The following is a 17,783-nucleotide window of genomic DNA, read 5'->3' as shown; positions in this document are numbered from 1 at the left end:
TCTTATGCTTGCTGGCTTTAAAAAGGGCCTTGATGTACAAATATATACAAAGTACCTTTGTACTAGACATAATATATCACCCGAATCCCCAGCACATCTGTTTCTAGCAATCAATATCTGTATCCAAGTATCTCTGGATACAAGGCCTGACAATGACATAAATCCAGCATGTCTTCTACTGTTCCAAAGGAAGGCTTTCACAAGCGTTTAGATGCGTTTACAGGCGTCAAGCGCTTGTGCATTAGTTCATTTCATTGGCTAGAATAAATAATTTATTATGGCCATTAAAATGAATAAGTCGCTAAATGCACCTAGCTTTGACGCGTTTAGAAGCGCTTGCAAGTGTCAAGCGTTTTTTTTGCCCAAACTCTGCTGCTCCTGGACGCACTGGCAGAGAGTTCTTTAAACTCTCCTGCCACTAAACGCTGCTAAATGTCTTTGTGTACATGGACACACAGGATAACATGCAGGGGAGTTTGGAGGCAGGAAAAAAAAACAAAAAATGGGAACCCTAGGAGCAACTGTAAAAACGTCCTGTGTGCATGAGACCTTATACTGTAAAGAGCCCCTCTCAACTGGAGATTAACGTTATAAACCAAAAACTAATCAGCCCAAAGGGACTTTCAAGATAAGACAGCAATACACATTTTTGTAATAAAAAAAATGTTAACTTTTATTCAATACAAAAAGTTAAAAGAAAGACACCTAAAAAGTATGTGCTTTACAAAGAGCATAATAAATCAGTTTACAAACTCCACAAAGGGCTCTTTGTTATCCTATAACAAACATATTGTTACATATTAGTGCGCCTGTGTAATTGTTTTACAATCACATATATGAATAAAGATGTATTGGGACACAGACACAGTTTTTGTTTTATCCAGCTGTATTTACAAAACAGAATCACTGAGTTGGAAAAAGGATCACCCCCTTGTTTCAGTATTTTGTTGGAACACCTTTTGCTTTAATTACAGCCTTTTGTCTGTTGGGATATGTCTCTATTAACTTTGCACATGTAGACTTTGCAATATTTGCCCACTCTTCTTTGCAAAACTGCTCAAGTTCAGTTAAATTTGATGACAACTGTTTGTGGAGTGCAGTCTTCAAGTCATTCCACAGATTTTCAATAGGGTTTAAGTCTAGGTTCTGACTAGGCCATGCAAAGACATTCCTTTTTCTCCTTCAACCGCTGTGTGATCATTTCTGCTGTGTGCTTTGGGTCATTGTAAGGTTGTAAGATAAACCTTCTTCCCATTGACAACTATCTGGCAGAGGGCAGCAGATTTTCCTCATCGATTCTTCCTTCTATCCTGACAAGTGATCCAGTCCCTGCTGCAGAGAAACACCCCAGTAACAGGATATTACCAGCTCCATGCTTTACTGTAGGAATGGTGTTATTTGGATGGTGAGCTGTATTGGATTTCCGCCAGACATGTCATTTGGTGTTGAGGCCAAATAATTCAGTCTTAGTCTCATCTGACCATAGCACTTTTTCCAAAGTTAAGTTGTCACTGCATGTGACCTTTCTTAAGGAGTGGCTTTTTTTCTTGTAAACCTCCCATACAAGCCACATTTGAGGAGAATTTGTGATATTGTTGTCACATGCACACAATGACCACTCTGTCATAAATTCCTGCAACTGCTTCAAAGTTGCTGTAGGCCTCTTGATAGCCTCTCTGACCAGTTTCCTTCTGGCTTCTTTCATCCAGTTTGGAGCGATGTCCTGATCCAGGGAGGGTCTATGTTGTACCAAATACCTTCCACTTTTTAATAATAGACTTCACTGTGCTTCTAGGCATTGACAAAGCCTTTGAAATGTTTTTGTTATTATCTCCTGCCTTGTGCTTGTCCACAACTTTATCCCGGAGATCTTTTGACAGTGCCTTGCCACCCATAGTTACCAGTGCCTTGCCACCCATAGTTAATTGTTTGCTTTAGTTGCACTACCAGGGATTGAAATGCTAAATAAAATAACCACAGCAGATCACAGTAATTTTTAGGAGGGGGTGATCCGTTTTCCAACTCAGTGATTCTGTTTTTATTTTTTTTCTGATATGTTGAGGTTATATGTTTCACTTGGATGTTATAAGTTGCCCTGAGTAAATACAGGTGGAAAAAAACAAAAACGGTGTCTGTCTTCATTCCAGGCTGCAAAGCAAAAAAATGTGATTATTTTAAACGGGGGTGATTATTTTCTATACCCACTGTATATAGTTGGATATAACTTGCAAACTCTCAATAGGTCCTAAGTAGTAATATGCAGAGTATAATGTACCCCAGTGCTGCCAACAGGAATACTATCAAGTTCCCCTCTGTGCACCAGGGGAGGAGACTGACCTACTGTATGTCAGAGCGAACACTGTGGATTTGTGGCTGGCTATGATCCACTCTTGCCCTGGATATACCCTATAAAGAGAGGGGGACTTAATAGCAGACCCATTTACAACACTGGAGGATATTATAATCTGCAGATTAGTTTTTAGGACTTATTGAAAGTTTGCAATATATATCTAACTATTATATTACAACAATAGTTGCAGCTAATTTTGCAGTTTCCTGCTGCTTTTTGAAACTTCTCTACCTACCCATATTGTGATGTTAAAATTGATCTATACCCCCATGAAATCTAGATATTTACTGGTTGTTCGGTGGTCCTATATGTGACACACTATACATAATAAATACCAAGTGGATTTGTAAAACAAAATGCGTTGAGGTGCTCTGGGGGTAATATTTAATAATTGATTCATAGCTTGGATTGTAAAATAACTACACAGGCATAATAACATACGTGTTACCATAAGATATGCTCTGATTGGCCCTTTACAGAGGTTTCTAAAATTATTTATAATGCTCTATACGTATAGCACACATTTGTAGGGTGTCTTTCTTTTAACCATTTGTATTGAATGAAAGTAAATTTTTTAACAATATTTTAATGAATTGTATTGTTGCTGTACCGTGAAAGTCCTATTGGGTTAATACGTTTTTGGTTTATAGTATATGAAGGATGAGATACGCCCTATCAAGGAACACACCTCCAAAGACAACCACTGCCTTACTAAAGAAGCTGAGGGTAAAGGTGATGGACTGGCCAAGCATGTCTCCAGACCTAAACCCTATTGAGCATCTGTGGGACATCCTCAAACGGAAGCTGGAGGAGCCCAAGGTCTCCAACATCCACCAGCTCTGTGATGTCATCATGGAGGAGTGGAAGAGGACTCCAGTGGCAAACTGTGAAGCTCTAGTGAACTCCATGTCTAAGAGGGTTAAGACAGTGCTGGAAAATAATGATGGCCACACAAAATATTGACACTTTGGGCCCAATTTGGACATTTTCACTTTTGTTGCCAGTGGTTTAGACATTAATGGCTGTGTAGCAAAGTGTAATTTCTTCAGTGTTGTCACATGAAAAGATATAATAAAATATTTACAAAAATATGAGGGTTGTACTCACTTTTGTGAGATACTGTACCTGTCAAACAAAGCCCTCTCCAGCACTGTGCGCTTCCATCTTTTTTTGGTGACTCTGCTGAGACACTTGAATGGCCAGGCCGCAATGACTTCACTCATGCACTTGCGTATGGGAATCACTTCATCACGGTACAGAGTGGTACCGTAAATGTACTCTGAGCTACGCATGCGTGGCTCAGTGTAAATTACCACTGACAGGCAGGGAGAAGCATTTATGACAGAAGAGTCCATAAGGGTTGTTTCTGTGATAATGACCGGCCTGTCAGCGTTTTTATTTTCTTCTTTATTCTTATTTTCTTACAATCTGCAGGGTAGGATTGCCACCTCATCCCTTTAAACCCGAACACATATGAATTACACAGGTTCTGAGGCTAATTTCATACAGATAAGGCACCAAGCGAGTTTAATTGCCATCTTAATCAGCCACAGAACCAGTGTAATTAATATGTGTTCGGTTTTAAAGGGATGAGGTGGCTACCCTACTGCAGGGGACCTTTTATTTATTTTATGTTGCAAATAAGAACTATGATCTGGTCATGGGCATTTAAATATTGATAGATTATTAGCAGCTCTTGCTTACTGTATGGCACACTGGATGGCACACTGGTGTAATGTAGGCACACTGGAGTAATTCATCCTCAAAGATTGCTGTATCAGCTTCTCAGCTTATATTTTATTTTCTCTCTATAGCTCAGCTCCTCCCTGCCAGCCTTCTAATTTCTAAGGCCCCGTTCACACCTGAGCTTTTTGTAACTCGAAGCTCCACACTCACAGAGAATAAAAATCAATTTTTCTCTGTGGTGCTTGTTCACATCTTCACTCCAAAATGCCTGAAGCCCAAGGCCTGAAGCTCAAAAAACTTTTGAAGCTACCTTTGTAGAGATTCAGACAGATTATATATGTAGCGGGCACCTACTTTTAGGTAGGTGACCCTTCCTGCTAGCTTTCGGTGTCAGGTAAATTTAGACTGGCTTGTGTTATTACAGCAGGCCTGTTGTGGTCAATTTCCATTTTTTTTGAGTGGCAGGTAGTTTATGTGTTAGTCTCGGCCAATCATTGATTTGCTTGGTAATTCTGGGACTCTCATAAAAGCGGGGTCACATGGTTGGAAAGGGTTGTTGTTTTTCGAATCGAGTCCTGCTCTGAGGAGGGAGAGAGCCAGCCTGGATCCCGGAGGGGAAGGTGGAGGTTTTTCCCCTCCGGGGAGCCAACGGAGCTTCACCCCAGCGAGAAGGGTGGAGAACCGGTCCTCATGGAGGAACAGACGACATCTTATAGCATGTAGTCGCTGATGTTATTGGCCGCCCCTTCGGGGAGGGGAGCGTGCTACAAAGGAGAAGAGGAACTAAGAATCATTGCGGGAGAAGCAGAGACAAGCTAAAGGAAACTGGGTGATCGATCGCTGAGGAGCGACACACGGCTATTGATCAAGTGAGTGGAAAAGCCCCGGGAGCCCCGAGTACTGTCCAGAGGCTGAGGGATGTTGGTACGCAAGTCAGCAAGACAGGTGGTTGTGGCCTGTGACTTTGGGTTCAGCATTGCCCCGGGATTCCAATCAGTCAAGCGGGAAAGGTCATTCAGAGTGACTCTTTTTAGCTCAACTTGGAGGTACCATGCGGATGGGAAGTAGTGGTAAAAAGGTAGCGGTGAAGCTGCGAGCACATATATATAGAGATACAGACTGTTCTTAAAAGTTCTGCAGATAAAAACGTTATTCAAAGTGACTCTTTATTGTTTATTCTCTATCAAAAATCTACTTCCATCTTCCCTGATAAAATAATCATCCAGTTTTGAATCGCTGTCACCTGCAATGTTATGAGTCTTTGCCAGTGAAGCAAAGGAAAGATCAGAAATCAACCCAAGAGCATCTCAAAAGAAAGTCCTTCTCCCATCCTAGTTCACGTTGATGAATAAAGCATTGAAAAAAGTATTAAGGACTGTGACTTTTAAATCTATGGGCTGCGAGGGTTAGGTGGTAAACGTGAATTACGGATATAACAAATATTCAGCCGCTCCTTCGGGGGTAAGTGCTACATATACATAATTGCAAAGCCCCAAAATGCTTGGAAAACGCGATACAAAAAACACTAAAAAAATCACATACAAACACGAGACAAGACACCTGTAAAAACAAACAAAAATGTGATGCTTAGGTGTGAATGCAGCCTAAATGTAAATACAAAGCAGGTCCACAGCCAGAAGAGTAAAGCGGAGTGCTCAGTAGGGATGAGCCGAACACCCCCCTGTTCGGTTCGCACTAGAACATGCGAACAGGAAAAAAGTTTGTTCGAACACCGTTAAAGTCTATGGGACACGAACATGAATAATCAAAAGTGCTAATTTTAAAGGCTTATATGCAAGTTATTGTCATAAAAAGTGTTTGGGGACCTGGGTCCTGCCCCAGGGGACATGGATCAATGCAAAAAAAGTTTTAAAAACGGCCGTTTTTTCAGGAGCAGTGATTTTAATAATGCTTAAAGTCAAACAATAAAAGTGTAATATCCCTTTAAATTAAAGGGATAGCTGGGGGGTGTCTATTTTATGCCTGTAAAGGGGCGCATGTTTCCCATGTTTAGAACAGCCTGACAGCAAAATGACATTTCAAAGGAAAAAAGTCATTTAAAACTACTCGCGGCTATTGCATTGCCGGTCCGACAATACACATAAAAGTTCATTGATAAAAATGGCATGGGAATTCCCCACAGGGGAACCCCGAACCAAAATTTAAAAAAAAAAAATGACGTGGGGGTCCCCCTAAATTCCATACCAGGCCCTTCAGGTCTGGTATGGATATTAAGGGGAACCCCGGCCAAAAAAAAAAAAAATGACGTGGGGGTCCCCCTAAATTCCATACCAGACCTGAAGGGTCTGGTATGGATTTTAAGGGGAACCCCACGCCAAAATGTAAAAAAAAAAACGGCATGGGGTCCCCCCAAAAATCCATACCAGACCCTTATCCGAGCATGCAACCTGGCAGGCCGCAGGAAAAGAGGGGGGATGAGAGAGCGCCCCCCCCTGAACCGTACCAGTCCACATGCCCTCAACATTGGGAGGGTGCTTTGGGGTAGCCCCCCAAAACACCTTGTCCCCATGTTGATGAGGACAAGGGCCTCATCCCCACAACCCTGGCCGGTGGTTGTGGGGGTCTGCGGGCGGGGGGCTTATTGGAATCTGGAAGCCCCCTTTAACAAGGGGACCCCCAGATCCCGGCCCCCCCTGTGTGAAATGGTAAGGGGGTACCTACCATTTCACTAAAAAACTGTCAAAAATGTTAAAAATGACAAGAGACAGTTTTTGACAATTCCTTTATTTAAATGCTTCTTCTTTCTTCTATCTTCCTTCATCTTCTTCTTCTTCTTCTGGTTCTTCTGGCTACCCCAAAGCACCCTCCCAATGTTGAGGGCATGTGGCCTGGTACGGTTCAGGAGGGGGGGCGCTCTCTCATCCCCCCTCTTTTCCTGCGGCCTGCCAGGTTGCGTGCTCGGATAAGGGTCTGGTATGGATTTTTGGGGGGACCCCACACCGTTTTTTTTTAAATTTTGGCCGGGGTTCCCCTTAATATCCATACCTGACCTGAAGGGCCTGGTATGGAATTAAGGGGGACCCCCAAGTCATTTTTTTTTTTTATTTTGGTTCGGGGTTCCCCTGTGGGGAATTCCCATGCCATTTTTATCAATGAACTTTTATGTGTATTGTCAGACCGGCAATGCAATAGCCGCGAGTAGTTTTAAATTACTTTTTTCCTTTGAAATGTCATTTTGCCGTCAGACTGTTCTAAACATGCAACTTCACTGTTGCTATTGTGAGCTTTGGAGTTCTAGAGTCACAGCATATACTTTAATTTTATAACATCAACAAGGTAAAAGCAATACAAATATTAGTTATTTTTGATAGTCCAATATAAGCCTACTTGAAAAATCTTCCTTTATGAGTGCTGCCTGTCTGCTAGTCATCTCTTCCCTGAATTCCCTGCGTGTTTTGCAGCTTCTCGGTTCATTCCTCTCAGTATCTCTGTATTTCAGAAGGCAGGCTCTGTGGAATGTGTGACACAGCAATGCCTACTCACTGTGCATAGCGAATTTGTGTCACACAATTCGAGGAAGGAAATGTGTGGGGATCTTCACAAAGTAAGTTTACAAACTTTAAGATTATTCAGATTATGAGCAGGTTAGAAATAATTGAAATTCAGTGTGGAAGTGATATATAATTTTAGATTTTAACCACAGATACGCTTTAACCACTTGCCAACCACACTATAGCTGAAAGGCGGCTACAGCACGGTCATCCAGTTCTGGTAGGGTGTCTATTGACGTCTTCCCAGAACCCCGTTCCCTCTGTGCGCCCCCTGGGGCACGCTCTGAGATCAATGTGTCCTTTGGACACAGCTGATTACAGATCGAAGTAAAGGGCCAATCACGGTGGCCCTTTAGCATGTGATCAGCTGAGTCCAATCACAACTGATCCCATGTAAAAAAATGGCAGTTATCGTCAGGGCTTTCTTTCAGCGGGAGCGCGGGGGAACCCAGTTCCGGCACCTCCCCCACTGAATGTATGTAATAGCAAGGAGTGCTGGGTTGTGCTACAGTGTCTATTGATGCTGGCTGCTGATGGATCTATTGTTGCTTAAGGGGATCTATTTCTGCAGAAGGGTTGATTGCTGCTGGGGAGGTCTATTGTTGCTGGTGGGGGATCTATTGTTGCTGGGGTGGGTCTTATGTTGCTAGGTGGTCAGTTGTCGCTGGGAGGGATCTACTGTTGAGGGGGCAGTCTATTATATCTGGCTGCTAGAGGATCTATTGTTGCTGGGTGATATTTTGTTGTAGGTGGTCCATTGTTGCAGGGATCTATTGTTGCTGGTGGGTCTATTGTTGTTGGCTGTGGTTAGGTCTATTTTACTGCTTTTCTTGTTATCAATAACAAATTCCATACAAATGACTTAGTACCACAAATGTTACTTGGTTCTGTATTCTCTAAAAGGGGCAGTGCTGGGAGCTGGGTAGGGGGTGGAACCAAGGACTGGTGCTCAGAGGTAGGTAAGGGCAAAGACAATGGGTAACTCCCAAAAGGGGGAGTTCCTGCACCTATTCTCTGAGAAAAAAAGCCCTGGTTGTTGTCATTTCATTTCCTCAGCGCTGTCACTGTGTAAGGAGAGGAAAGCCGATAACAGCTATCGTGTTAAAGCATACATTTACATTGATAATCAGGGCACTGACCATCAGTACCCTGATTATGAGTGCAGCACCATCAGTGCAGCTTATCAGTGCCCAGCAATGCAGCCTATCAGTACCCATCAGTGCAGCCTATCAGTACCCATCAGTGCAGCCTCATCAGCGCAAATTACTTTTTTGCAAAATTTTATAACAGAAACAAAGAAAGGTTTTTTTTTTTTTTTAAACTTTTCAGTCATTTTTGTTTGTTTAGCAAGGAATAAGAAACCCCAGTGGTGAATAAATACCAATACTCAAAAAAAGCTCTGTCTGAAAAAATAATAAACATTTTATATGGGTACAGTGTTGCATGACTGCGCAATTTTCAAAGTGTGATAGCACTGAAAGCTGAAAATTGGTCTAGACAGGAAGGGGGTGAAAGTCCCCAGTAGGCAAGTAGTTAAAGAAGAATTGCTTGGTCCTTTCACACACCTCAGTTCTCTCCAAAATCCCAGTGCGGGTGGCTTGCCTCAGGCAAGTGCTGGAATCCACAGTCAGGAACTCGATAGCAAAGCAGCTGTCTCCTTGCTAGCCTTAATGTCAGGAGGCAATGCGCCAAAGGGAGGGCACCCCGTCCAACATCACAGCTAGTGTTACAGAGCATCTAGGAAGAAAAGGACAAAGGTAGTACCTGTATTGCACCCCATCATGAACTGAATACAGTAAAAAAAAAAAAAGCTGGGGGGCAGGAGGCGGAGCCTAGCGGAGCAGACATGCATTGTTAGAGCTCCACATCGCTGAGGAGAGAAGAGAAGGACAAAGCGGAGCCTGCAGGCTCAAAAGGTATCCATTTGAACCTTTTTGCCCCAGGGAACAAACTGTGAAAGTTTGGGCAGGAAATATGGTACTGGGAGGAAACCGTGGCAGAAATAAAAATCACCTCACAAAGAGCTCACAGGCACTCACTGCAGCTGAAGCAGCTCCAGTCACCTCACAATATACAGCATCAGGGCGCTCTCACAGACAGAAAATGTCACAGCAAGACTCTCCATTTGAGTCAGATACAGAACAAATCCTCTCACAAACTTCTCCACAAGCCTCCTCAGTATCCCCAGTAATATTATTACAATTTGAAAAGATGCTTCATAAGGCTTTAAAACAAACCTCAGACCAAATAACAAAAAGCCTAACCAAAGAAATAAGAGAGCTGGGAAACCGCACCGCAGCCTTAGAAATAAAAATGGATGAAATTGAAATTACAACCCAAGAAAATATAACAGAATTGGAACAATTAAAAAAAGAGAATTTAATACTTCAAACTAAGCTCGAAGATTACGAAAATAGAGCCAGACGTTCAAACTTGCGCATAAGGGGAATACCTGAAACTGTGACAGACCTGCAATCTACTATTACTGCTCTATTACAAGAACTAAAGCCAGATATCCCTATTGAACGTTTAGAACTGGACAGAGTACACAGAGCCCTCACAGCCAAAAAGAAAGATGGACCCCCACGTGATATAATCACAAAATTTCATTATTACAGAACGAAAGAACAAATACTAATTGCTGCAAGAGAAAAAAAGGAACTTAATTTTCAAGGACACAATTATCAAATTTTTGCTGACCTATCCCAACTTACTATTACTAAAAGACGATCCATGAAACCCCAACTAATGGAACTGCAACGCCACAACATTATGTATCAATGGGGCTTCCCCTTTTCAGTCAGATTTAACTACCAAGGTACAATTTACAGAAGCAGATGAACTACAACAAACCCTTTTAAAATTAAATCTGACAGAACCCACAAGCAGCAACACTCCCACACGCAGAAGAATGGCATCATCTTCACCTTCAGGCAGCACCCAGAAAATATCAGAACAAAATGGGAATCATCATTCTCACAAAAGAGGCCGTTATGCCACATCATCCATGGACCAAGAAGATTCAATGGACTGACATCCTAATTCCTGATATCTCTTCATTTATTATATTAAGAGATGGTTCTCTATAAAAAAAAAACTATATTTATAACTGAATGTAACTGCATTCTGATAGTCACACACTGTGTGGGATCATGTTACATTCCAGTTATATTTCTTATTACTTCTGATTCATATAGCCTTAGATTATACAAGTGAAATAAGGAAATTCTTGTTCAGTTATATATTATCAGGTAATAACAATAGATTTATTACTTTTTAGGACAAATATGTTCAATAATCCAGAAGTAATGGAAGCTTTTTCTTTCTTTTCTTAAAACAAATATATTATTACCTAACTAGTTCCTAGAGTTATGTTTTTGTTTATTCTAATCTGAAGCAATACAACCTCAATTTTATGAGTTAACATATCTAAACAGTTACATATGAATATAATATGTAATTGTTTACTCTAAAAGGGTTAAAATCCCAAAATAATTCAAACTATCTTCATCAATACCAAAGTTATTAACAGTACCTTTCTAACTGAATTATTTAGCCTAAGGCAAGACTAACCATATACAACCACCCTGGAATAAATAATTTCAACAAAAACTATATTCTGCACTCCAATTAATGAAACATCATTTTGATGTCTTTTGACATAGCACTTCTCTCCTGTAAGCGGAAGATCCTTGTACCCCCATTAGCCCTCCTCATTCTCCCAACCATATTATGTGGGAGTGTGACGAAGGCACTTATTCCCCTGAGAGAGATATTTATTCTCTTTCACGGGTAAATTGTGATTACTTGCAAAAAATAATTTATACAATGTATCATCTAATCTCATATGTTTTTTGTTTACTCTTTACTCCAGAATTCACTGGTTTCTTTTCTATCTATTCATCTCTTCAGTCCACACAGGTTGATCTGCGCAGTCAGCTCTGCATAACAAAAAGTAAGTCAAAACTATTTGATCTATTGCCATGGCACCGCTGAATATACTTTCCCTGAATGTTCAGGGAATAAATGTCCCTCAAAAAAGGACCAAAGCCTTCCGTACTTTCCATAACAAGAAGGCTCACATAGTATGCCTCCAAGAAACACACTTCACCAAAGATTCTACTCCAAAATATATTTCTCCTTTTTATCAACAAATTTACACGGCTTCTGCCTGTACCAAGCAAAGGGGAACTCTAATTGCATTTCACCGATCCACACCATTCACCTTATCATCAGAAATTAAAGACCCAGAAGGTAGATACCTGATACTCATGGGTTATATAATGGATACAGCAATCACGGTGATTTCCTACTACGCTCCTAACAAACAACCTACACCATTCCTCTCACATATATTACAAGTGATTAATACACACAAAATAGGAACAGTGATAATGTGTGGGGATTCGAACCAGGTCCTCCTCCCATTTCTAGATAAATCACCTTTTACACCATCCAAAATAACCTCTAGATTACCTTTTTCTCAACTTCTTTCCAAATACAATCTGGTAGATTCATGGAGAGAAAGTAACCCAATGAAAAAGAAATTCACTTATTTCTCGCACCCTCATCAAACCTTCACCAGAATAGATCATATTTTTCTAACAATAGGAATGATACCAGAAATTATTGCATCAGATATAATTCCGATTCCGTGGTCTGACCATAATGCAGTATACACTACTATAGCCTCAGCCATACCAAAAGCGCATGACCCAACGTGGTACTTACCGGACATAATGCTCAAACACCCACTACATCAGATGGCCATTGAACAAGCTTTAAAGGAATACATATCAATTAATAATACAACAGACATCTCCCCAATAACACTGTGGGAAGCTCATAAGCCTGTCTTGCGTGGTACAATACAAAGACAAATGGCACTATTTAAACGGGAACGCAAAAATCTAGCAAAAAAACTAGAACTCAATTTTAATGCAGCCTACATATCATTTCAAGATAATCCATCTCAGAGTACAAAATCTCATCTGGAAAAATCTAGATTGGAATACGATCTATTTCTCACTGAGTCAGTTGATAAATCCCTCAAACGCTCCAAACACAATTTCTACATGAATACAAACAAACCAGGTACATATTTGGCTCGGGCATTAAATTCAACTAACAAATCTTTCAAACCAATACGTTTGAAATTATCAAAAAATGTTTATACTTGTAATCCAGTTAAAATAGTCCATAAATTTCACTCACATCTCGCAACTTTATACAAGACAAACAATGAATTTAATCCTACAGAGGCTGAATCCTTCTTCTCAAAAATAACCTTACCTGAGTTATCTCAGAATCAAAAAAGCAGTTTGGATGAGCCTATAACTATAGATGAAGTTGCTAACGCCATAAAAGACCTAAAACTTAACAAAAGACCAGGCCCAGACGGCTACTCGGCTTTATACTATAAAACATTCTCAGAAATACTCTCTCCCATTCTCACTGAAACTTTTAACAAACTTCTAGATGGACATTCTGCAAGAAACACTAATGGCAATTGTTTGTATGATCCCAAAACCCCTTTCTGATGATACTTCCTGTGTGAATTATCGGTCTATCTCTCTGTTAAACCTCGATATTAAATTATTAGCAAAAATAATAGCAAAACGCCTCAATAGCATTATAGGAAAATTAATACATAGAGATCAAGTAGGCTTCATGCCAAATAGACAGGCAGGCGATAATATACGCAGGGCAGTGTTATTGGCACATATTGCTAAAAAACGGAAAATCCCTTTATGTTTTCTATCTCTCGATATTAAGAGGGCATTTGACACAGTATCCTGGCAATATATGCAATATTCATTACAAAAATGGGGTTTTGGACCCAACTTTTTAACATGGATCAAAGCATTATATAATAAACCCAAAGCCTATATAAAATATGCTGGATACAAATCTGAAGCCTTTAATATCGAAAGAGGTACCCGACAGGGTTGCCCATTATCTCCCTTATTATTTGCCCTTATACTCGAACCCATGGCCCAATACATCAGAACAAACCAAACTATAACTGGCATTGAAGTAGGAGGTATTACACACAAATTATGTATATTTGCAGACGATATATTACTTTTTCTATCATCAGCACAGGTCTCTGGTCCTATCTTAATACCAGCTCTTGATGGATTTGCAGCCCTATCCGGCCTTATGATTAATCCTAAGAAATGCCTAGTGCTTAATATTTCACTCACAAACATGGAATTGATCCCGGCTAGGGCTGCACTCCCATTCACATGGGCAGAAAAATCAATCCCATATCTTGGAATTCATTTAACAGCATCTCATTCTGACTTATTCTCAACCAATTATCCTCCTGTATTAAGACAGATCACAAATCTAATAAAACAATGGTCACAACTTCCTTTATCCTGGATAGGGAAGATTAATGCAATCAAAATGACTATTCTACCCAAATTGCTTTATCTATTCAGAGTCCTCCCTATTCCAATTCCTTCCTATTTTTTGAGAATAGTACAAAAAAGAGCAACTTCGTTTATATGGGGCTCTTCTAAACCACGTATACCTATACACACACTACATCTTCCCAAAAATAAAGGAGGCCTGGGATACCCTAATTTTACTAACTACTACAGAGCAGCACATTTGGCCAGTCTGTCCAAATACCATGCAAAACAGGAAATCCCATTATGGGTATTTATAGAAGCTTCAGAAAATGACCCTCTATTAATATCAAATTTATTATGGCTTGATCCTAAAGACCGCTTTAAAATTCATAATCCCATAACTAAACACTTCTTATCTCTCTGGGATAAACTAAAAACCAAATATCAGTTCCAATCTCCACACAATCCTCTCCTTTCTTTTATCAGAAATCCGGCCTTTTATCCGGCATGGATCTACCCAAATTCTTTTAAAGCTTGGACAACATCAGGCATTCAGACACTAAATGACTTCATAGCATCTAAATCATTCCTTTCATTCCCATCGCTTAGAGAAAAATATGATCTACCAAACTCTGAGATATTTAGATATCTCCAAATCAAACATTTCTATACACCATTCCTAAAGGGGGATACACCATTATCCCAATTATCCATTTTTGAATCAATCTGTACAAAAGATCCATTTGCTAAAGGTACAATTTCATCACTTTATAATCAATTATATGGAGTAGCAAATCTTAATAGACCCTCTTACGTTCAGAGGTGGGAGGAGGACCTGGGACGAACTTTAGAAGACACGGACTGGTCTAACATATGGCTCACATCTAAATCATCTTCACCCAACATCTTAGCACTGGAGACAAATTATAAAGTCCTAACTCGCTGGTACCTTGTACCCGCTAGAGTGGCAAAATATTCGCCTAATACCTCAGCTCTTTGTTTTCGAGGATGCCCAGAAATAGGCACATATTTACACATATGGTGGACGTGCCCAGTAATCCAAACCTTCTGGAAGGAAGTCTTCGTGATTGCATCTAAAATATTTAAAAAAATAATACAACCAGATCCATATTTAACTTTACTTAATCTAAAACCGGAATGGTTAACACTCTCTCAATTCAAACTTATGATCCAACTAATAACGGCTGCAAAACAAACAGTGGCCAAGGCATGGAAATCTCCTACATTGGTACTAACAGAAACAATTCACAGAATGAATAATACAATGTCCCATGCTAAGATGGTAGCCATCGATCAAAATCAAATTCCAAAATTTGAAAAACTTTGGCATCCTTGGATAAAACAACAGTTCCTGTCAAACTTCAATGACTCTGTCCTGTTGCCATGGTAACAGATTAAATGACTTACAGAGACACCCATTCTAAGGCTTCAAAGAGAACTAAAAAGAATAATAAACTGACGAGCGGGACAACCTTGTGGACCATACCTCTACCTTTCAACCCTTTTTCTTCTTTCTCTTTCCTTTTCTCCACCTTACGATTAAAGCTCATTATCAGAATTTATTTGACCTATATACACTCTACTTGTAAACAATATGTATAGTAGGTATAAATCATTTAAATATCTACAAAAGTAACTAAGGAAATGATATATATCTTTAATCTAGGTTTACGTGAACCCAATGTTTAATATTTGAAATTTCATGATATTTACCTATATAAACCCTACTGTAAAACAATGAGCTTACTTTATAGATCCTTGTAAACTTACTTTATGTATCTTTATAACATTGTATACTCAATAAACTTCTTTTGACAAGGAAAGTAAATATAAAAAAAAAAAAAAAAAAAAAAAGCTGACACTTCTTTAGGTATGAATTTCTCCACGGTGGCTGTAATGACAGAGGTCAGTAGAGGCTTTGTTTAAAGCTCATATTTTTCCATTTCAGATTTTAAGTGAACAGTTTTTAACCAATTTTTAAAAAAGAACCCATATAGGAAACTCAATAAAAAGCTGTTGACTTTAAACTAAATCTGTTATTAATGCAAAGCCACATGATAAGTTAAAAGCAGTTTTGATGCTGCACCCTGTTTAATGAATGTCCTGTATAACTTAGCCCTGAACCCAGTTAGCATACAAATAGTGTTGGCTTACTATCTGGAGCTCTGATACAATATTGCATTCCCTATTGTAATGCACACCTGATCTATAGAAAAATGCATACATTGCAGAACATGCATCAGGTGCTGATGTCAGGTCTGCCACATTATCTTCACAAGCTTATACTGGCGATGGGATTTTGTTAAGGTCATGTCCATTTAGCAACCCATCACAAGCATTATAAGGTAGTCCCACTCACTCTCCTGCATCATCATTGCTTTGTCATTACACAAAATGAAACAACATTAGCAAAACTTCCTCATCAGCAGCTGTAATAATTGTGGCAGAATGTGGAGCTGTGTATCCTGATAGTGAGATCTCGTTGCTATCTCCAAGAGATAACAAGAAACTGGTGATTCAATCTGCAGCATCTCTCTGAAACTGAAATAACATCTTTGCTCTGGCATGACCTTTATCACAATCTTATCCATCCTTCATTACTCATAGTTGCCAACAGTCCCGATTTTCCCGGGACAATCCCGATTTTGGGACCCTTGTCCCGATTTAATTTTGTCCCGGGTGTTTTCCCGAATTTTTGGGGTTTGTCCCGAGAAAATCGTGAGTGTTTTTGTAAAAAACGGCAACGGCTCCACAAAAATGGCCGCCGTTGCCTCCACGAGTCAGTCACAAAGTTCCCCTTGTGTTCAGTGCAGGGGAGAGGGGCAGCCAATCCGCTTCTCTCTTCAGTGTACAAATAGAAAATTCTATTGTACACTGAAGCCTATTGGCTGGAGGGATTGGCAACCCCTCCCCGCTCTACACTGAACACAAGGAAGACGTGATCAGCCTCCACTGCCATCACCCTCCGCCCCCGTGTGTCCAACGGAGCTCTGAGGAATAGTGGGAGTGACGGGAGGGAAGAAGGGAGGCTTTCATCTGGCTGTTCAGGAGTTGTCTGTCCTGTGAGTAGTGGCCTGTCAGTGTAGTGGGGGAGAAGAGAGATAGGGGGAGGGGGTGTACTCAGTGTATGGGAGGCTTGGAGCTTTCCCTGCAGTACACTTCTCAAAGGCTGAGGTCCAGCATGGATGGACTGGGGCTCCGCTGGCTGGGGACATTGATGGTCCTGGCTCCCCTCTTGCACACCATGTCACCACCATACCTGCACCCCTCTCCCCCCGTGTCACCACCATACCTGATTCCCCCCTCCCCCCTGTGTCACCAACATACCTGCACCCCCCTCCCCCCTGTGTCACCACCATACCTGCACCCCCCTCCCCCCTGTGTCACCACCATACCTGCACCCCCCTCTCCCCCCCTGTGTCACCACCATACCTGCACCCCCCTCTCCCCCCCCTGTGTCACCACCATACCTGCCCCGCCCTCTCCCCCCGTGTCACCACCATACCTGCACCCCCCTCTCCCCCCCGTGTCACCACCATACCTGCACCCCCCTCTCCCCCCCTGTGTCACCACCATACCTGCACCCCCCTCTCCCCCCTGTGTCACCACCATACCTGCACCCCCCTCTCCCCCCCTGTGTCACCACCATACCTGCACCCCCCTCTCCCCCCCTGTGTCACCACCATACCTGCACCCCCCTCTCCCCCCCCCTGTGTCACCACCATACCTGCACCGCCCTCTCCCCCCCGTGTCACCACCATACCTGCACCCCCCTCCCCCCCTGTGTCACCACCATACCTGCACCCCCCTCTCCCCCCCTGTGTCACCACCATACCTGCACCCCCCTCTCCCCCC

The sequence above is a fragment of the Aquarana catesbeiana genome, linkage group LG09 (assembly GCF_042186555.1).
Source record: "Aquarana catesbeiana isolate 2022-GZ linkage group LG09, ASM4218655v1, whole genome shotgun sequence".
NCBI classification, from domain to species: Eukaryota; Metazoa; Chordata; class Amphibia; order Anura; family Ranidae; genus Aquarana; species Aquarana catesbeiana.
The sequence above is the reverse complement of the archived record's forward strand: the minus strand, read 5'-3'. Positions refer to the sequence as shown.